Source organism: Panicum virgatum, chromosome 2N, assembly GCF_016808335.1.
Source record: "Panicum virgatum strain AP13 chromosome 2N, P.virgatum_v5, whole genome shotgun sequence".
Taxonomy (NCBI): domain Eukaryota; kingdom Viridiplantae; phylum Streptophyta; class Magnoliopsida; order Poales; family Poaceae; genus Panicum; species Panicum virgatum.
This window is the reverse complement of record NC_053146.1, coordinates 39,017,544-39,036,852: the sequence shown is the minus strand read 5'-3', so window position 1 is coordinate 39,036,852 and position 19,309 is coordinate 39,017,544. Positions and strand designations below refer to the sequence as shown.

Sequence of the window (19,309 nt, the reverse complement as noted above, 5' to 3'; positions counted from 1 at the left end):
GGATCTGTCCCAGGATTACTTTGGATTTATCTTGATAAAACCTATAACATCAACAACCTAATAGTGTCTTGCCATTTTTTATTCGTTTTATTAGTTTAATTTGCTCAACTTAAATTTTTTGTTAAACATAGATATTAGTTAAAATATGAGTTTTGTAAATTAGGAAATTAGTTTATTATAACTAGATTAGTAGGATTAAAATGTAACAGCTAGCTAGACTTCTTTTTTTTTGGCTTTTGATTGTACTCAATGCAAACAAAGCGACCCTATAAATTTCCAGTACTACGTACTTTATACGATTGAAAAATGTAAAGAAGTTTGAATACTTCAGGATTTTAAATGGATTTCTGAGGATTGACGGTTTGACGCTTTGTTTATTACTGATGTTGCGAACAGGATCTCGTTCAAAATGAATCCGGCGAGCTGCTCGCACACGACGTTGATCCGGTCGGTAGAATAACATTCATCCCCGAGTCGAGCCATCTATCATTTAGGAAAAAAGGACTGATATATTAACATCATGTGCGTTAGTATAATTATGAAAATGTACTAGTGAACGGTTTGTACGTACTCTTAGGTCCTCCGTAGTAGACTTCCCGCATGGAGTCATGATGTGCAAGAAGTTGCATACGTAGTACCCGCACCAATCAGTTCCTTGTTTTTGTCTCGCGCATTTAAGAAGAAACAAATAAATTACTCAATTTAGAACAATTTAGGATTACTTAATTAGAAAAATGTTCGTGAATCTACATACCGAATAATCCATTTTAATGTTTCGTTCGGGCCTCCATTGACCACGTCCTTTGTTCGTTTTCACAAATTTTTTCCACACCTTGCGCTCAAAGTTAAGTTTGATATTCAACAATTGTTATTAACTGAAAACGGATTTGATTGTGCAAACTGAACTTACCTGTTCAAGGGGTCTATGATATGTTGGATTGCGGACTTTAGTTTTCTCATTGTGTCAAACACTACGAGATTGCCAGTCTCTACGACAAGTATAAGTAAAACCCAATGATACCTGCAGATATAAATAGTATATATACATATATGCATTAGAGGACTTAGTATTTATTTAGAAATATAAAAGAGGATCGAGTCGAGCAAGACTTACCCATTGTATGGTATGAATATATAGTGAATAGTTTTGCAATTAACATATCTTTTCTGTAATTTAGTCAACCTCCGCATCGACTTCGTTGAGCCAATCAAAAGGGAGACGCCGGCCAACAAAGAAAATGGAGGAAAGACAGGTCGTCACAGAAGTGGACGCAGATGGCTGTCCAAGTGCTCCAGAGGCTGCTAGCACAAAATTTATAAAAGAGGATCGAGTCGAGCAAGACTTACCCATAATTGCGCGAGTGTTTGCGTGAGTTAGTTTGAAATGAAAGTATAAAAATTCACTATATAAGGACATGCAATAAATGTACATCTCATAATGACACATTTGAATTAAGAATTAAAAATTACATAATTGACATGTACATTGAATAAGGACATAGAAATACACATGTAAAGAAAAAGTAATTAAAGAAAACACTCTATCCATAATTCAATTCTAAGAATATCTCTATAATTCACTTCTACTTATATATTTAATATATAATAAAGGAAACATTATATCCATAATTGAATTCTAAGAATATGTCTATAATTCAATTCTACTTAATATATAATAAAGGAAACATTATATCCATAATTGAATTCTAAGAATATCTCCATAATTCAATTCTAAGAATATCTCTATAATTCAATTCTATTTAATATATAAAATAGGAAACTAACATTTAACATGAACTAATATTTTTCATCTCAAGATCTTGATTTAAGTAAACTAAAAAAATTTATTTTGTATTTTTAGCATTTTTTTATAATTTTCTACACATTTTCAAAGGCTTCAGCCATTTAAACAATAAAAGAAATAAAACCCTAAACTGGGCTGACGACTAGGCCCCACCCGTCAGTGGGAGGCACAGGGCAGCCCCTGGCTGCCAGCGCGCGCGCCGTGGCCACGGCCGGCGCAGTAGCCAGCCCTGGCCGAGTGGCCGTGGCGGCGCGGCATGGCAGGCCCGCGGCCAGGGCGGGCCGGCGGAGCAGGAGCGCCCGGCGGCGCCACAAGGGCCCGCGCAGGGGCGGCCCGCGACGACGCAGCGGCGGCCATGGCGGCCGCGCCGGCATTCTGCCGGCGGTGGCGCGAGAAAGGGAGGGGAAAGGGGTCGGGGAGCGGGAAGGGATCGCGGGGAAGCTCACCGCGGGGTTCAATCGGGCGGAGGAAGGCCGGAAGGGGGAGGTCGACGGGGTTCGGCCGGAACGGCGAACGGCGGCGGAGCTCGGGCGCTTGGGAGGCTCGGGTGCTCGTGAGGCGAACGGGGAGGTAGTGGAGAAGGCGCGGCGGTGGAGGAGGTGCGGCGGTGGAGGAGTGATTGGCGGCGGCGTCGAGACGACGCGGCGGCGTCAAGACGGTGCGGCGGTGGACGACCAGGTGGCGGCGTCGGAGGGGGCGGCGGAGGACGATCGTCGGCGGATGGGCCGTCGAGGACTGGGCGGCGAAGTGGGGAAAAAGAGTGAACAGAGCAGTACCTTTTATACCGTAGAGACCTTTGGTACCGGGTGAAAACTCCACCCAGTGCCTAAAACGGCCTAAGGCACCGGTTAGGAATCCAACCGGTACCAAAGGCACCCCATAGGCACCGGTTCGGAATCCAACCGGTACCAAAGGCCTCAACGGGCGAGAATTGAAAAGTGCCTAAGGCACCGGTTGGTAAACCAAAACCGATGCCTAAGGCAATTGAATTTTTTGTATTTTAAGTGTATTGCCGCCCATGAGTCGATAAACTGCGAGTAACTCAGTGGTAGCCCAAACCATTCTGTTCCCCGCGGCCCGCGTTCGACTTCTGCGCACCAACTTTTTTTGTCAAGCCATTTTGTTACCGGTTGGAAATTTCAACCGGTACCAATAGGTTATTTACAAAATCGGATAATTGAATAGTAAATCATTTAATTGTATAATAAATCTGATAATAGCATAGTAAATCATTTAAATGCATAATGATTCTGATAATTGTATAATAAATTATTTAAATGCACAATAATTCTATTAATTACATAATAAATCATTTAAATGTATAATAAATCTGGTAATTACATAATAAATCATTTAAATGCATAATAAATCTGATAACTGAATAATAAATCATTAAAATTCACAATAAATTGGATAATTGCATAATAAATCATATAATTGCATAATAAATCATTTAAATGCATAATAAATCGGATAATTAAATAATAAATCATTTAAATGCATAATAAATCTGATAATTGCATAATAAATCATTTAAATGTATAATAAATCAGATAATTGCATAATAAATCATTTAACTGCATAATAAATCGGATCATTGCATAATAAATCATTTAAATGCATAATAAATTTGATAATTGCAAAATAAGTATTACAAGACATAATCATTCAACAAATGGAATATTAACGGTGGTTCGCTTTACAATCGTCCCTTCATTGTGACCATGGCGTGCGTAGGGAGCCTCCTCTTCGACTAAAAGAATACTTGTGTCAACCTCCACTGCGAATGGAGTCATATCTTCAACCTTGTTGTATTCTTCTTCATCTATGTGGCGCTTTGACTCATCTCCAGCACCTAGAAAATTTGATTTATTTCTGGACATATCCTGCACATAGAAAACTTGAGTGACATCCTTAGCTAGGACGAATGGTTTGTCTCGATAGCCAAGCTCTTTGAGATCTACTGTTGTCATTCCGTACTCATCGATATCGACACCTTTTCCTGTGAGTTTAACCCATTGGCAATGAAATAGAGGGATCTCAGCGGCCCATAGTCGAGTTCCCAGATCTCTTCAATATAACCAAAATATAAGTTCGTTTGCCCACTAAAGTCAGTGGCATCTATACGGACACCACTATTTTGATTGGTGCTCTTGTTATCTTGGGCTCTTGTATAAAATATGTATCCATTAATTTCATATCCTTGGTACATCAGGATTGAATTTGCAGGACCCCTGGCCAGCCAAGCTAGCTGCTCGTGAATTTCATCGTTGGCCATGACTTCCTTTTGCAACCAGGTGGCGAATGTATCGTTATGATGTTTTGTAATCCATGTCTGAGACTTCAAAGGGTACATGCTTCGCACAATTTACATGTGCTCCTCCATATATGGAGCCACCAAGGCTAATTATTGCAGAACTGTGAGATGTGCTTTGCTCAACGTGGCATGATCAGTGGCATTTACTGATTTCCTTCCAAGTGTGCCCTTTCCAATCAGTCGCCCCTCATGACGTGATACTGGAATCCCAATTGGCAGAGTTCTTCCAGATAATCAACATAAAACTCAATGACCTCCTCTGTGACGTAACCCTTGGCAATGCTTCCTTCTGGACGAGCCCGATTACGAACACATTTCTTTAGGACTGCAAAGTATCGTTCAAAAGGGAACATATTATGAAGGAAAATAGGACCGAGAATACCAATCTCTTTGACCAGGTGAACTAGAAGATGTATCATAATATTGAAGAATGATTGAGGAAATATCATCTCAAGACTAACTAAACTTTGGACAACATCCTCTTGTAGCCTGCTTAGACTCGATGGATCGATTGCCTTCTGAGAAATTGTGTTCAGAAATGTGCATAGATTTACGATTGTTGCCCGAACATTAGCTGGTAGAATACCTCTAAGTGCAACTAGAATTAATTGCGTCATCAACACGTGACAGTCATGGGACTTTATGTGTGCAAATTTCTTCTCCTTCAGGTTCAGTAACCTCTTTATATTTGAAGAGTAGCCTGATGGGACCTTGATACTGTACAAACAGTCGAACATACTTTGCTTCTCTTCCTTACTAAGAGTGTAGCACGCAGGACCTAGATAATGCCGTCCTTTGTCTCTTTTTTCTGGATGTAGGGCGGTCCGTTGTTTCATACGTTGAAGATCTTGCCGCGCTTCCAGTGTATCCTTTGGCTTACCGTAGACACCAAGGAAGCCTAGAAAGTTCACACAAAGATTCTTCGTTAGGTGCATCACATCAATTGCGTGGCGGACCTCTAATACTTCCCAATAATGTAACTCCCAAAAAATACTCTTCATCTTCCACATAGGTGCACTTCCGTCATCACTCTGCACTGATCTGCTGCCAGGTCCTTTTCCGAATACTACTTTTATATCTTTAACCATTTTAAACACTATTTTTCCACAATAGTGCCTAGGTTTGGTACGATGATCTGCCTTTCCACCGTAGTGAGCATGCCTCCTTCTTAATGGGTGCTTGATCGGAAGAAATCGACGATGACCCATATACACAATCTTCCTACAGTGCTTGAGATATGTGCTGTCGGTTTCTTCTAAACAATGGGTGCATACCCCATAACCCTTATTGGAATGTCCGGAGAGGTTGCTTAGTGCTGGCCAGTCGTTGGTGGTTATGAAAAGCAATGCACGAAGGTTCAAATGTTCCTCTGCGTGCGCATCCCACATACAAACACCCTACTCTTTCCACAACAATAGAAGATCCTCAATTAGTGGTTTTAGATATACATCTATATCGTTACCAGGTTGCTTCGGGCCGGGAATAAGCACCGGCATCATAATGAATTTCCGCTTCATACACAACCAAGGAGGAAGGTTGTATATATAGAGTGTCACAGGCCAGGTACTATGGCCATTGCTTTGCTCACCGAAAGGATTCATACCATCCGTACTTAAGCCGAACCTTATATTCCTCGCATCATTTGCAAATGTTGGGAATGTTCTGTCCACCTTTCTCCACTGCGGCCCATCAGCGGGGTGCCTCAACAAATTGTCTTGCTTACGTTCTTCTTTGTGCCATCGCATCAATTTAGCATTTGTTTTGTTCATGAATAAATGTTTCAGATGTGGTATTAGAGGGAAATACAACATCACCTTGGCAGGCACCCTCTTCTTGACACGCATCCCCTCAACATCACCCGGATCATCTCGAGGGATCTTATACCGGCATGCGTTGCATATAGGGCATGAATCCAAATTTTCATACTCTCCTCGATATAGGATGCAGTCATTAGGACAAGCAAGTATCTTCTGTGTCTCTAATCCTAAAGGACAAACAACCTTTTTTGCTTCGTATGTTGTCTCCGGCAAGGTGTTACCCTCAGGGAGTAAGTTTTTTATAAGTTTCAGCAACTCCTCGAATCCCTTGTCAGACAAATCATTTGATGCCTTCCATTGCAACAATTCCAATGTGGTGCCCAACTTCTTTTGGCCTTGTTTGCAATCTAGGTACAACAATGTTCTGTAGTGCACCTAATAGTCATCAATTTGCACCTCTAGTGTCACATTTTTCTGTTACGCCAATGCAAGGGAGCGGATGCATTGCGAGAAATGAAGCATTCCCTTTTGTGTGGGGCCATGCTATTATTAGCTGCTCGATCTGTTGCTCAACATGCGCTTTGGTCCAAATATTCTTTTTTGTTTCCTCTACTTACACGAAAAGAATGTTTAGGATAGTCGCATGTTATCGAACATTGCAAAGTGGAGCAACGCATCGGATTTTTAATGTAACAAACACAAAAGTGGATTTGAAAGGTGGCGTACCGAAAACTGCTGCCCCCGACCGGACCTTATTACCATGCCGATTAAGTGATTAACTAAGCTTACGTGGTACAGTTTCAGTTTATCTGAATCATGGTGCTCTTTTGTGTATTTTTTATTGAGCGGCAACATGATCAAATCAATGGAACTAAGGCTGTGTTTAGATTCCAAAATTTTACATGCAAAAACATCACATTAAATATTTGGACATATGCATGGAGTATTAAATAAAATCTATTTACAAAATTTTTTGCACGGATAGATTGTAAATTGCAAGACGAATCTAATGAGCCTACTTAATCCATGATTTGCAACAGTAATACTACAGTAACTATACGCTAATTATGAATTAATTAAGTTTATTAGATTCGCCTCGCGATTTACAATCTATATGTGTAAAAAAATTTGTAAATAAATTTTATTTAATACTCCAAATTAGTAAGATTCCCTTTCAAAAAATTTCAGCAAAATCATCGGCCTAACATATATTTGAAGTACTTTTGTTCTCACTGAATGGTATGGCATATTAGAAAATATTAGAGTTCAAGTACCAAGAGTTCATGCGTTATGCAATTCGGTCCATGAAAGGAATCGGTGCTCCTAGCCTAAAAGGAGAGGTGAATTAACCATACTTATGACCTTAACCTATGGATCAATCTAATTTAGCATAAATCATGAACTATATCATGCATCTGGACGTGCTACTATCACTACTCACTACTAGAAAATGGCCCATGGGAACCGGTTGGAAACGGCATTAGGAACCGGTTTTCCAACCGGTTCCCCCAAACCGAGACAAATGGCCTCGTTCTAAGACACCGGGTTTTTCAACTGGTGCCTTAGGCACTCATTGGAACCGGTTGGAAAGACCAACCGGTACCAAAGAGACTGCCACGCTGACGCAAACTGGCAGCCCCTTTGGTACCTGTTGGACTTTCCAACCGGTACCAATGAGTTTTTCCTATTTTGACCAAATCCAGTTTTGTTTGTTTTATTTATTACTATTTATGCTTTTATAATTGCTAAGCATACTCGAGCTCTACAATACTATACGTTCATTGGTCGTGTTCAATTTCACAAAATATTTGAACTAACTAAAAGTCAAATGCAAACATATAATTAAGCTAATTAGCTAAACTAATATATTTACAAATATACAAACAACAAGACATCACGTTTAGAAATATTTATAAATGTACAAGTCATGTTTATAGTCTAATAGGCCCTCAGGATGTCGATGTAAATCCTCTATGGATGTAATCGTCGTGGTAGAACTCTTCTCTAGGATCCAGGATCTCGTTCAAAATGAATCCGGCGAGCTGCTCGCACATGGCGTTGATCCGATCGGTAGAATAAACTTCATCCGTGATCCGAGACATCTATTATTTAGAAAAAAATGGACTGATATATTAATTTCATCGCGTTAGTATAATTAGGAAAATGTACTAGTGAACGGTTTGTACGTACTCTTAGGTCCTCCGTAGTAGACTTCCCGCATGGAGTCATGATGTGCAAGAAGTCGCATATGTAGTACCCGCAACAATCTGTTCCTTGTTTTTGTCTCGCATACTTAAGGAGAAACAAATAAATTACTCAATACAAAAAAAATTGGGATTACTTAATTAGAAAAAGGTTCATGAATCAACATACCGGATAATCCATTTTAACATTCAGTTCGGGCCTCCATTGACCACATCCTTTGTTCGTTTTCACAAATTTTTTCCACACCCTACGCTCAAAGTTAAGTTTGATATTCAACTATTGTTATAAACTGAAAAAAGATTTGATTGTGCAAACTGAACTTACCTGTTTAAGGGGTCTATGATATGTTAGATTGCAGACTTTGGTTTTCTCATTGAGTCAAACAGTACAAGATTGCCGCTCTCTACGGCAAGTATGAGTAAAATCCAATAATAACTGCAGAAATAGATAGCATATATACATGCATTAGACTTAGTATTTATTTAAAAATATAAAAAAGAATTGAGTCGACCAAGACTTACCCATAGTTGTATGGTATGAATATATAGGATTTGTAATTTTGCCTAGTCAACGAATCGTACATGTTTTGGCACGTTTCCTTGTAATTTTCGTTGAGCACTTTTTGGTTGACTAGCAACGTAGACATGAAGCCGATCTGATGTTGACATCCTTCTTTTCAAGATCTTTGAATCTCCATACTAAACGATACAATAGAAATTATATAATGCACACAGATATTTATGTTGCTTATTAATAAAAAATATTAATGTAGAGGTAAGTGATACTTACAGAACTCAAATGGTGATGATAGAGGCGTCGAGGGCTTGTCGATGGTATATGTGATATAGATTGTCAAAGTACACCCAGAAGTCGTCCTCCCCGCGGAAGAAATCATGGTCACGATACTTGACTCCAAATATTTTCATTTTGTCATTAGACATTCGCATGTACCATCTATGCAAATTGAACATCTGCGTGTCCAGACACATCTCCTGTTTCTCAGTGACAAAAGGTTTTCCATGTTCGTATGGAGCAACAACGGGAGTGACAGGGATATCCTTCTCTTCGCCCCTTGCCTGCTCTAGCGTTAATCCTGTTTCAGCAAGAAATTGCGCCTTGTGTAGGTCTGACTCGTGTAGGACTGGCAACCTTGGCACCCGGAGGGGCTCGAGTTCTTTTTGTTGTGTGCCAAGCTGAGGAATGGTCTTTCCACATTTCTTCTAATTTCTCTGCTTGTGGGCCTTTACCACAGTCCGATCATAGTCCGAGGGTAAACTTTTTGGTTTTGGTGGATTGTCTAGGTCTGCGAGAAGTTTTTTTCCTACATCTAGAGGTACTGGTTGCCTCTTCGGGGGGACTTTAGCCTTCAACTGTTCTTTTATATATCGAGCAGTATTCGCTTCCAACTCCTCAGCGGTCTTCTCGTAGGTTAATTTTTTCCGCGGGGCTGTATCCTTCTCGACCTTTTTCTGCTTCTTGGTTTGGGTTCCAACCGCTGGGAACGATGAAGTCCATTTCTTTCCCTTTTCCGGTGCTGGAGGAGTTGGAGTACTCATGGCCCTTTGCTCGGGCGGAGACGGTGGTGAGGCAGAATGTGGGGATGGTGGTGAGGGAGGATGCAGAGACGGACGATCGTCGGGATCCACGGAAGCCGTTGTATTTGCAATAAGTTTGATGTCGGCCTTCCGCCATAGAACGACCCCGTGGAGTGCGTCTCCCTTCTCTCCATCCCCACCAACGAAGTTGAGCCCAAGATTGTCATTGTTTCTAACTATCTGCCCAACAGTGACGAGGCGTAGCCAGGGGGTACCGTCCTTCCATGAATTGTAGTAGAAGGACTCAGTGGCAGGGCTGACCCGTATGCTACATGAACGGATATATTCTTTGCTCGCACATGTAGCTCGCATGCTGTTGGCATGGTGATATCATCCCCTAGATACCTCTGGTCATCTACCGCCGGTGCCTCAATCTGGGGGTGCTCAGCTTGTACATCGGGCGCCGCTGTGGATGCACAGCTGCTGCGTCGCTGAGAGGTCGGCCTTATCACCACATCCGGGTCGACCCAGCAGTGCCCCTTTGGCTCAGAGCTAGTTGCACTGCCTCATTGACCCTGGCGTCCATTTGAGATTCCAAGGACGCAACCTTCCTGTTCATCTCTTCTTGTAAGGCACGAAGTTTCTCTTCTTGTTCGGCTTCGCTCTTTCGGTGAGTCTTGTAAGAGCAATCTCCGGCCCAATCAATTTTCCATGGGACCACGCCAATGCCGCGGGTTCGTCCAGGGTGTTCCGGATTCTTTAATGCCCTGGTCAGTTCATCATTCTCCCTTTGAGGCTGGAATGTTCCTTGTTGGGCCTCATCTATTGCTGTGACCAGATCGCGGGACACTTCTTGCATATGCTCTGGCACGACCAAAGTTCCATCCAATTGGTTTAATGTCACGCCGTTAGCAAATAACCACCACTTGGATCTATTCGGCCATTCCCAAATTGCCGGTCTGATGCCTCTATCCATAAGGTTTTGCTCCATCTTCTGCTATTTTTTAACTGCCTTCGTGTACCCTCCAGCCCCAAGGTGGTGGCTATACTTTTTCTTTGATGCATTCGTCTTGGCCTGTTCAGATTTTCCTTGGGCTTCCTCTGATAGTTTGTATTGTTTGAACTCCTCCCAGTATGGTTTAACCTGAGAAAGATCGTCCAGTTCGGTTTCTTATCCTTCTTGATGTAATTGGTGTACAACTTCTTCTTAAAAGTTACAAAGTCAAGGGCCATCTTTTTCAAGGCACATATCTTCACAAGTTCTTAATCAACTCCTTCAGAAAGAGTGAACATATCCTTGAGCTCTATCCATAGCATTTCCTTCTGATGTGGAGGCACGGTGTGTTACTGTTCTTCTGGTTTGCTCGATTTCCATAGTCTTGTGATGATCGAAATTCTTGCCCGAACAATAACCCCACATTGGTTGATAAATTTCGTGCTAGCAGCCTCTGGAGCACTTGGAAAGCCCTCTGCGTCCACTTCTGTGACGACATGTCTTCCCTCTATTTTCTTGGTCGGCCGACGTCTCCCTTTTGATTAGCTCAACAAAGTCGATGCGGAGATCGACTAAATTACAGAAAAGATATGTTAATCACAAAACTAATCTACGTAAGTCACAATGCATAATTAAAATACATATTGAAACGTGCTGCTGATTGGGCAGTGGCGCAAAGTCATCATCTTCTTCATCACTATCTCCAGACATATTCAGAAACAAATCAGCTGTCCGAGCCTCTTATTCACCGATTTGCTGGGCAGCGTTGGCCCTCGTATCTTTGTTTATTGCGTCCAACATGTATTGCCCGGCGGCCTCCTCATCACCGAAGGTGTCCATCCTTAACTGAAATTGTAAAAATATGTTAGCCTCTATGTCCATACTTAACTAAAGTACAAGAATTTAATTCTTTGAACGAATATGTATGTATGTGAGAGAGAATGTGTGTGCGAGAGCGAGAGAGAGTGACAGCGAGAGATCGGGCATGTGAGAGGAGACAGCGAGAGTTTGAGCAAGTGTTTGCGTGAGTGATTTTGAAATGAAAAGTATAAAAATTCTCTATATAAGGACACGTAATACATGTACATCTCATAATTGTTATAAATAATTAAGGGTTGATCTCATCCATCCCTCTTGGTGAATCGGTGTGTCCCTTCAAGGGGCAGTTACTGCGTGCGTGCAAGGAGACGCCCGTTCATGGCGTCGCTTCATCCTGTATATATATGAACACAAGATCAATGAAAGGATCACTGGTTGCTTTGCTTTTCACTTTGTCTACTCGCGAATCTAATTACTTGTTACACGTTATCAGGCACTTTGCTTGGCCACTAAGAAGAATAGGAGAAGATCGTGAAGAAGAACAGGACTGAAAAACTCGAACTCGATCGACGGGAAATCGGTTTCGACTTCACGAGAGGAGACAAACTCCTGGCGACTCGATGCAAGGTACATGCCGAGAGGGTTACCGTCCATGGAATCAATCAATGGCCCTGTTCTTCGTCTTCCTCGCCGTCGCCAACTTCGAGGCCGGCGCCGCCGTGAGATCGTCGTCCTCTTTCGTCGTGCCTCCTTCGCCCGCGCCTGCCGGCCCAGAGCGCCGGGGCACGTGACCGCACGCCGTGGAGAACCGGCAATGTGGCCTCCCATCGACCCTGCTCTCGCCCCTCTGTCTTGAGCCCTCCTCCGAGGGGGTTTGAGCGATGGCCGCCTAGTCTTGGGGGAGGGGAGGGGAAGGGGGAAGGATGGCCGGATACGGCCGAGCCATGAGCCGATCTGGCACCGGTGGCCATGGATCCGGCGAGCAAGTTGGTGGTGCGGCGGTGGCGGCGCTGGATCAGAGGCGGCGGCGGCACTTCCAGAGGAGGAGACAACGGCGGCGGATGCTGAGGCTGAGAAGACCGGTTAGGGTTCCAAAACCCAAACGGCTCGGTCTTGTACTCAGCAATGGGCTGGCGGACCGGCGTCGCTAGCAGGCCGGCGCATGGCGAGCAGGCCGCGCGTCGCTAGCAGGCCGGCGCATGGCGAGCAGGCCAGCGCGCGGCGGCGGTTTTTTCTTTTTTATATTTAAAAAAAATTAAAATTTCAAAAATATATGTCGGTTTTGGAAAATTTCAAAAATATACCCCGGTCGCCCTATGGGGGGCGACAGGGCTCAAATGTAAATTTTTTTTCTTCAAATTTGCAACGAAGTCCCTGGAAAAAAAAGAGGGGGGCCTGTCGCCCCCCCAACGGGCGACAGGCCCCTATCGCCCACCCCAGGGGCGACAGGCCCCTGTCGCCCGTTGGGGGGGCGACAGGATCCTGTGTTTGGCCAACAAAGCCTATTGAATTGCATAAAATTCCTCCAGCGTCCGAAAATTTATTGTGATATATTTGCAGAAGGATTTGGAAATCGAGTTCGAATTATCATGAAATTTACGGAAGGTGTCGGATGTCAATTTTGGTGGGTGATACGGCCTCTAAAGGATGACACTAGATAAACTACTTTTCATGTGATTTCAAACTATAAACTTTTTTGTCAGCGCGGATGTCTGGTAGATGCAGATTTCACGTTGATTTACACAAACCTATAATGATTAGAAACAAAAAACGAGGTCTCGAAGCAATTCGGACGATTTCGATTATCATTTACTTGTACTTATTAGTTACTTCTACCAATAGAGCTTACAAGTTCGAAGTAATAATTTCTTGGTTGATTGTATCCTTAACCATTTCTTTTTTTTTGACACGAGGAACTCAACATGAATCCACTAATTGCTGCTGCTTCCGTTATTGCTTAAACCCTGGCCACCATTCGCCACCATTCCCTTTGTCATTTGAGCCTAAAAATTCAGAAAAAAAGAGAGGGGTGAGGAGAAGAAAAGCGGCGAAGCTCTGCCGAATTGCGTACTCCTGATCTACAGGTAACTTAAAAGCACACATGTAATTAATATAACGATAAGAAATAAGAACTAAGAAATGCATTACGTAATGTGAACCACCAAATTTTACATCATAATACAACGATAATGAAACACACATCACACATGCAGTGGCATGTCAGAACCCGTTGCAAACTACGGTAAACAGATTCTGGACTAACCTAACATGCCTTAGGTAATTTAAAAAAAACTAGAATAAACACAATGATACAGCATGTCACTAGCACTAGGGTAGTCTTAGTAGCCGTACCCCCACGTAGCAAACTGCGTTGAGCCTTCTCCGCAGTATCCACCCATTGCAGGTGGTGCAGGCGGTGGTGCCGGAGGCGCATGGCCCTTCTTCTTGTGACAAGGGCAGTTGCAGTAAGGAATAGTGCATGGTTCATCCTGTGAAACGGCTGCATTGCTGATATCATCAACTTCGTCGTCTTTGTTACCCTCACTCACTTCCTCATAATGGTTCACCTTACATTCCAGATCAAAGATCTTTATCTGGAGGTACTCGATGAACTCCTGAATAGAATCAATTGGTGCAGGATCTACCCACCTAGTAAAACCACAGTTTTCTGGTGCATCGGAAGACTGCAAAACAAATTCCATGTAAGGTGTCTCATTGAAGATAAAGAAATGAAACAACCGAGTATTACCCATGCATGTGGACATTTAAAGAAACGCCGACCGCCATCCATCCCGTCGGTGCACATCTGCACTAAGCAGTCCTCACCATGTCTGCATTTTGGCCACGGTTCTCTACGGTTATCGTATTGTCGAAGAGGAGTTTCATTGGTAAATTCACTCTTGTGCTGTGGCGGAAACTCAAACACTGGTTCCGGAAAGGAATCAGGTCCAAGAGGCCCCTCCCATATTATGGGGTCTCCCTTTCTTCCCCCTTTTCCTTTCCCAAAACCATAGTAATTCTTCTCGCTAGACCCACCTCCAGACATTGGGTATACAATGAGGTTTGATGTTTGAGTTGTGCTGGGAGTTCACAAACTTGGGAGTATTTATAGGCGCACAAAGGTCTGATACCCGGAGTGTGGAGTGTAAATGCACCTAAAAAACCTACATGACAACACAGTGAAGAGGCTAGCTGACCTAACACTGAAAAGGCTAGATTCGATTCTCGAAATGACTACTCGATGCATCTCTGTGCATGCAGACTCACAGCACTGCATTACTGCCGCTCGGTCGATCGCGCCTGGATGCCGCCTTCCCCACTACACGCCACAGACCTTCGCTGTAGAATGACAGGTCCGTCGTCCTCGCCAGAGAGACTGCTTTGAAGGTGAGCTGGTGTGGTTGCCGTGTTGTCACATCTTTTTGAAATGTTGGAAGAGCACTGCTATTGGGTTGTCGTCTTTTGTCACGTATGTCTGGGCAAAGAATGCGACATTTGGGAAACCCGTGATCGCCGTGCTGAGCAGTGGCAACCTGTGATCTCGTACTCGCAGCTAGATACACTATGGTTCCTATTTTGAGCTATTCGAGCTTTTTAGCAGCAGACCCTGATGTATTTCTTAGTTCTTAATTCTTATCGTTATATTAATGTGTGTTTTTTAGTATTCTAGTGACATGAAAAGCTCCGAAAATATTAAAGAAAAGTTCAAAGATTTCATAGACTCCCGGCTACAACTGCAAATTAATGGTAAAGGCTACAACACACAGAGTTAAGCTCTCAACTTAAAACACAAACAACTAATTGCAGTGGCATGTGCACGCGACAAGATAATTTCTTGTTGCATCTAAACCTACCATGCCTTATGGAATGTAAAATGCCAGGATTACATGGTACTACTCTACTGAGTGCACCTAGGATATTTGCCCTTCCTAATTGCTTCGGGCCCGGCTTCCTTCGCACGGCTTGCCCTCTCTCGCTTTCTCCCCCTGTCAGCTTCACGTTCGGCCGCCGCCTTACGATCCACCTCCTCCATCCTCTTGCGGATCTCTTCTTGCTCTTTGTTGCGCTTCTCCTCTTGCTGTTCCTCGTGCTTCATTCGGCGCCAACGTTCTGCAGCCCATCTTGCTTTTTGTTCGACAATGTCCTTTGCCTGCTGCGACTGCACGGTGTCGAACCACTGCATAAAATCACAAAGAGGCGGAGGAGACTTTATCCAACACAAGTTAGAATCATAACTCAATGTTAGGTCATATAGAAAAATAGCGTATGTTGTCCTGCTACCTTGGCCCGGTCTTTGCCATATCGCTTAGGTGGATCATATTCGTAGTTCTCACACATAAAGAACCTCATGCCGTAGTCATCTCCTAAAACCTCAGATTGCATGAACTTGCATAACGAACCGCAGAAGCACATTGGCACATCAATTTCTTTGGGTACGGTGGCTTTACACTTGCTCCACGGAATGTAGGTTGATCCTGACGAAGACATTGGCGCTATAGTGTGGTGCGCCAAATAACAAACCATAATTTAAGCAATGCACATATCGTATACCAAATCGATGCGTGAAAATATAGGTACTGTTATAATTCTATTGTCTTATACTGCAATATCAATAAGGTACTATCATAATTCTATTCTAATGTATAATTATTTTATTTGAAAAAGTCTGTAATAGTACTCAAATTGTAATACTAAACCAGTGTTCTAAAGCACCAAATCTAATTCAGCTAATCTGCTAATTAAATTAAATTGTTATACAATATCAACGAATTTATACGAAAGTTACCGGTAGATCACAAGTGCGGAATTCGGCAGAGCTTCGCTGCTTCCCTTCTTCTCACCCCTCTCTATTTTCTGGATTTTTTGAGGTGAAATGAGAGGAGGGAATGAGGGGGAGGCCTTATATAGGCGGGCTGACCCGATCGCCCGTGGGGGGGGGCGACAGGACCCCCCTGTCGCCCGCAGGAGGGGCGACTGGCCCCCCTGGCGGGCCCACTGGCCTATTGCCCCTGGGGTGGGCGACAGGGGCCTGTCGCCCGTTGGGGGGGCGACAGGCCCCCCTCTTTTTTTTTCCAAGGACTTCGTTGCAAATTTGAAGAAAAAAAATTACATTTGAGCCCTGTCGCCCCCCATAGGGCGATCGGGGTATATTTTTGAAATTTTTCAAAACCGACATATATTTTTGAAATTTTAATTTTTTTTAAATATAAAAAAGAAAAAACTTCCGCGCGGCGAGCAGGCCGGCGCATGGCGAGCGGGCCAGCGCGGGGCGAGCGGGCCGGCGCACTGCAAGCGGCCCGGAGCGAAGCCGCTGGCAGGCCGGCGATATGGTGAGCGGGCCAGCGATGCGGCGAGCGGGCCGGTGCTGCAGCAAGCGGGCCGGCGTTGCGGCGAGCGGGCCGGCGCTGGGCGGGCGAGACTGCCAGGCCGGCTCAGCACTGGGCCAGCATGGCTGAAGGGCCGGTGTGGCAAGCGGTCCTGCGCGACTTGGCTTGCAGACCGGTGATTTTGGCCAGCGTGACTCGGGCCAACACAGGGCGAGCATGCCAGAGCAGCTGCCAGCCGATTAACTTTGTTATTTTCAGCCAATTTCAATTATGCAGTACTAAGTGCATTTGCTTCATGTTTTCTAGTACTGTTCATGATTGGTCATATGTAATTGTAAATATGTGTTTGTACTCAAGTTTGGTTCATTGCCATGTCATTTTAATATTACATTGCAAATTTATCATTATGGTCCATTTTACTATGCTTCATACAATGCAATATATTGATTCTCAAATTTTGGAATAATTTGGCCCATTTTCTTAGATGTTGGTCATACACGAGGAGGAATCTACGCTATGTTTCTACATAGTGACTATTTCTAAGTGAGATTCCAACAAAAAATTTGGACAGAAGATCTACACCATTTTGGGTGATAACCATGAATTCAATTTGAAGATTGAATTCGTAATGGATTACATCAAATTACATATTATCTTAATTCATTTTAAAATTGTTCATACACAAGGTAGTATCTCTATACTACTGCGGGATCTACACTATGTTCTGCATAGTAACTATCCTCAACGTGCGTATCTAATTTTGAATTTTGAGTTATAAGGTCTACTCTATACTGATGATTGCCGTCATAATTATTCCAAATCAGGTTGAGAATTTATTGCTGGAATTCAAGTTCATTGAATTCGCATAATTGCATTGTTTATGCCAAATAATTTATATTTGGCATTAGATTTTGTAGGAAAAATGGCAGCCAAAGAGTTCGAGGTTCTCGTACTCGATGGGTCCAACTTTCCTCAATGGCGCGACGGACATCAAGGTTAGTCTGTCGACCCGTGAAGTGTACCAGTGTTTGACTCCACCTGGTACAAATGATCCACCTATACCAGAAACAGTGAAGTATGAGGCCTTATATATTATAAGGAACCATATTCACCCAGATTTGAAGTCTGAGTATATGTTGGAGATGGACCCACTGAAGTTGTGGGACTCCCTGAAGCAAAGGTATGAACAGCAAAAGACGATTGTCTTTTCTAGGCTTCCTATGAGTTGAACCAGTTGCGCATCCAGGATTTCAAATCCGTGGATGCATACAACCATGATGTTCATAAGATAAGCCAGAAACTCAAGTTCTGTGAGAAGGAGCCCTCTGATACTGAAAAGATTGAGAAGACATTGTCCACAATGCTTCCATTAGAGCGACTCATCACTCAGCAGTACCGCGAGAAGGGTTTCACAGTCTATGCAAATCTAATATAGATTTTGCATCAGGCGGAGAAAAATCATGAGCTCACTGTTTGGAACTCACAACATTGCCCTCCGGGTACTGCTCCTCTGCCTGAAGTGCATGTCACTCAAAGGACTGGGAGGGATGGCTCTAGCAGTCATCTTAGAAACCATTCGTGGTAAGCGAAAGAAGTTCCATAAGCCTCAGGGAAACTTCAACAACAAGGGTAAAGGCATTTCTAAGCCTAAAAGTAACAACAGCAACAAGGCTTGCTTCAAGTGTGGTTGTTACGATCATTTTGCTAAGAAGTGCAAGACCCCACAACTTCTGGTGGATCTGTATCAGAAATCCACAGGCAATGGGCAGAAGGCTCAAGGCATGAAGTATGAAGCACACTTCATCACTCATGAGCATGAGACTGGCACTTCGGCCCCGGGCTCCAATGGAGCGGGACCAAGTGAGACCAAGACTCTCCATCTGGGGGGAGAATTCTTTGGGTGACGACAAGATGATCATGAAATATGAGTCCAATGACATCTTCGGGGACCTTAACTAGATTAATTATCCTATTTGTTATGTATTCGGATAATTTGATTTACAAGGCCTGTAATATTGTGACAGATGTTGTCCTTACTTTGGTTTGTACTAGCACTTTATTTAAAATATCTATGACATTCGTATGTGTTTCTATATATTTGCATGAGTTTTTATGTTCAAATTCAGCAAATTATATAGATTTTTCTACGGGAGTAGATCCGATGGAGGAAGAGATATGCCTGGTGGACAGTTGTTCATCAAATACTGTGCTTAGGGAAATGTTTTAACCATCGCTGGACGCGATGCTACGATAGTGGGATATGGACGAGCCACTATTGTACTCCCTATGGGTATGCATATAACAATCGAAGAAGCATTGTTATATCCTGATGCGATTCGCACCCTCCTAAGCTACAAAGATATCCATTGTAATGACACCTTTGAATTAAGAATTACATAATTAAATAATAAGTACATGATAAATTAATATCTTTGAAGACATGTACATTGAATAAGGACATAGAATTACACATGTAAAGAAAAGTAATTTAAAAAAATTGACATGTACATTGAATAAGGATAATTAATGAAAATTTATCATTGATAACCAT

The 19,309-nt window shown here is 43.0% G+C and overlaps 2 long non-coding RNA genes across 2 annotated transcripts; both read right to left on the bottom strand.

Moving 5' to 3' along the window:
- Nucleotides 1-7,699: 7,699 nt before the first annotated feature.
- Nucleotides 7,700-8,595, bottom strand: LOC120658825. Its single transcript, XR_005668860.1, has 4 exons — nt 8,408-8,595; nt 8,252-8,330; nt 8,069-8,170; nt 7,700-7,980 (listed from the first exon to the last, which is right to left on the bottom strand). It is a non-coding gene; the product is annotated as an uncharacterized LOC120658825 (long non-coding RNA).
- Nucleotides 8,596-11,654: 3,059 nt separating this feature from the next.
- Nucleotides 11,655-12,512, bottom strand: LOC120660398. Its single transcript, XR_005669584.1, has 2 exons — nt 12,079-12,512; nt 11,655-11,825 (listed from the first exon to the last, which is right to left on the bottom strand). It is a non-coding gene; the product is annotated as an uncharacterized LOC120660398 (long non-coding RNA).
- Nucleotides 12,513-19,309: the final 6,797 nt, after the last annotated feature.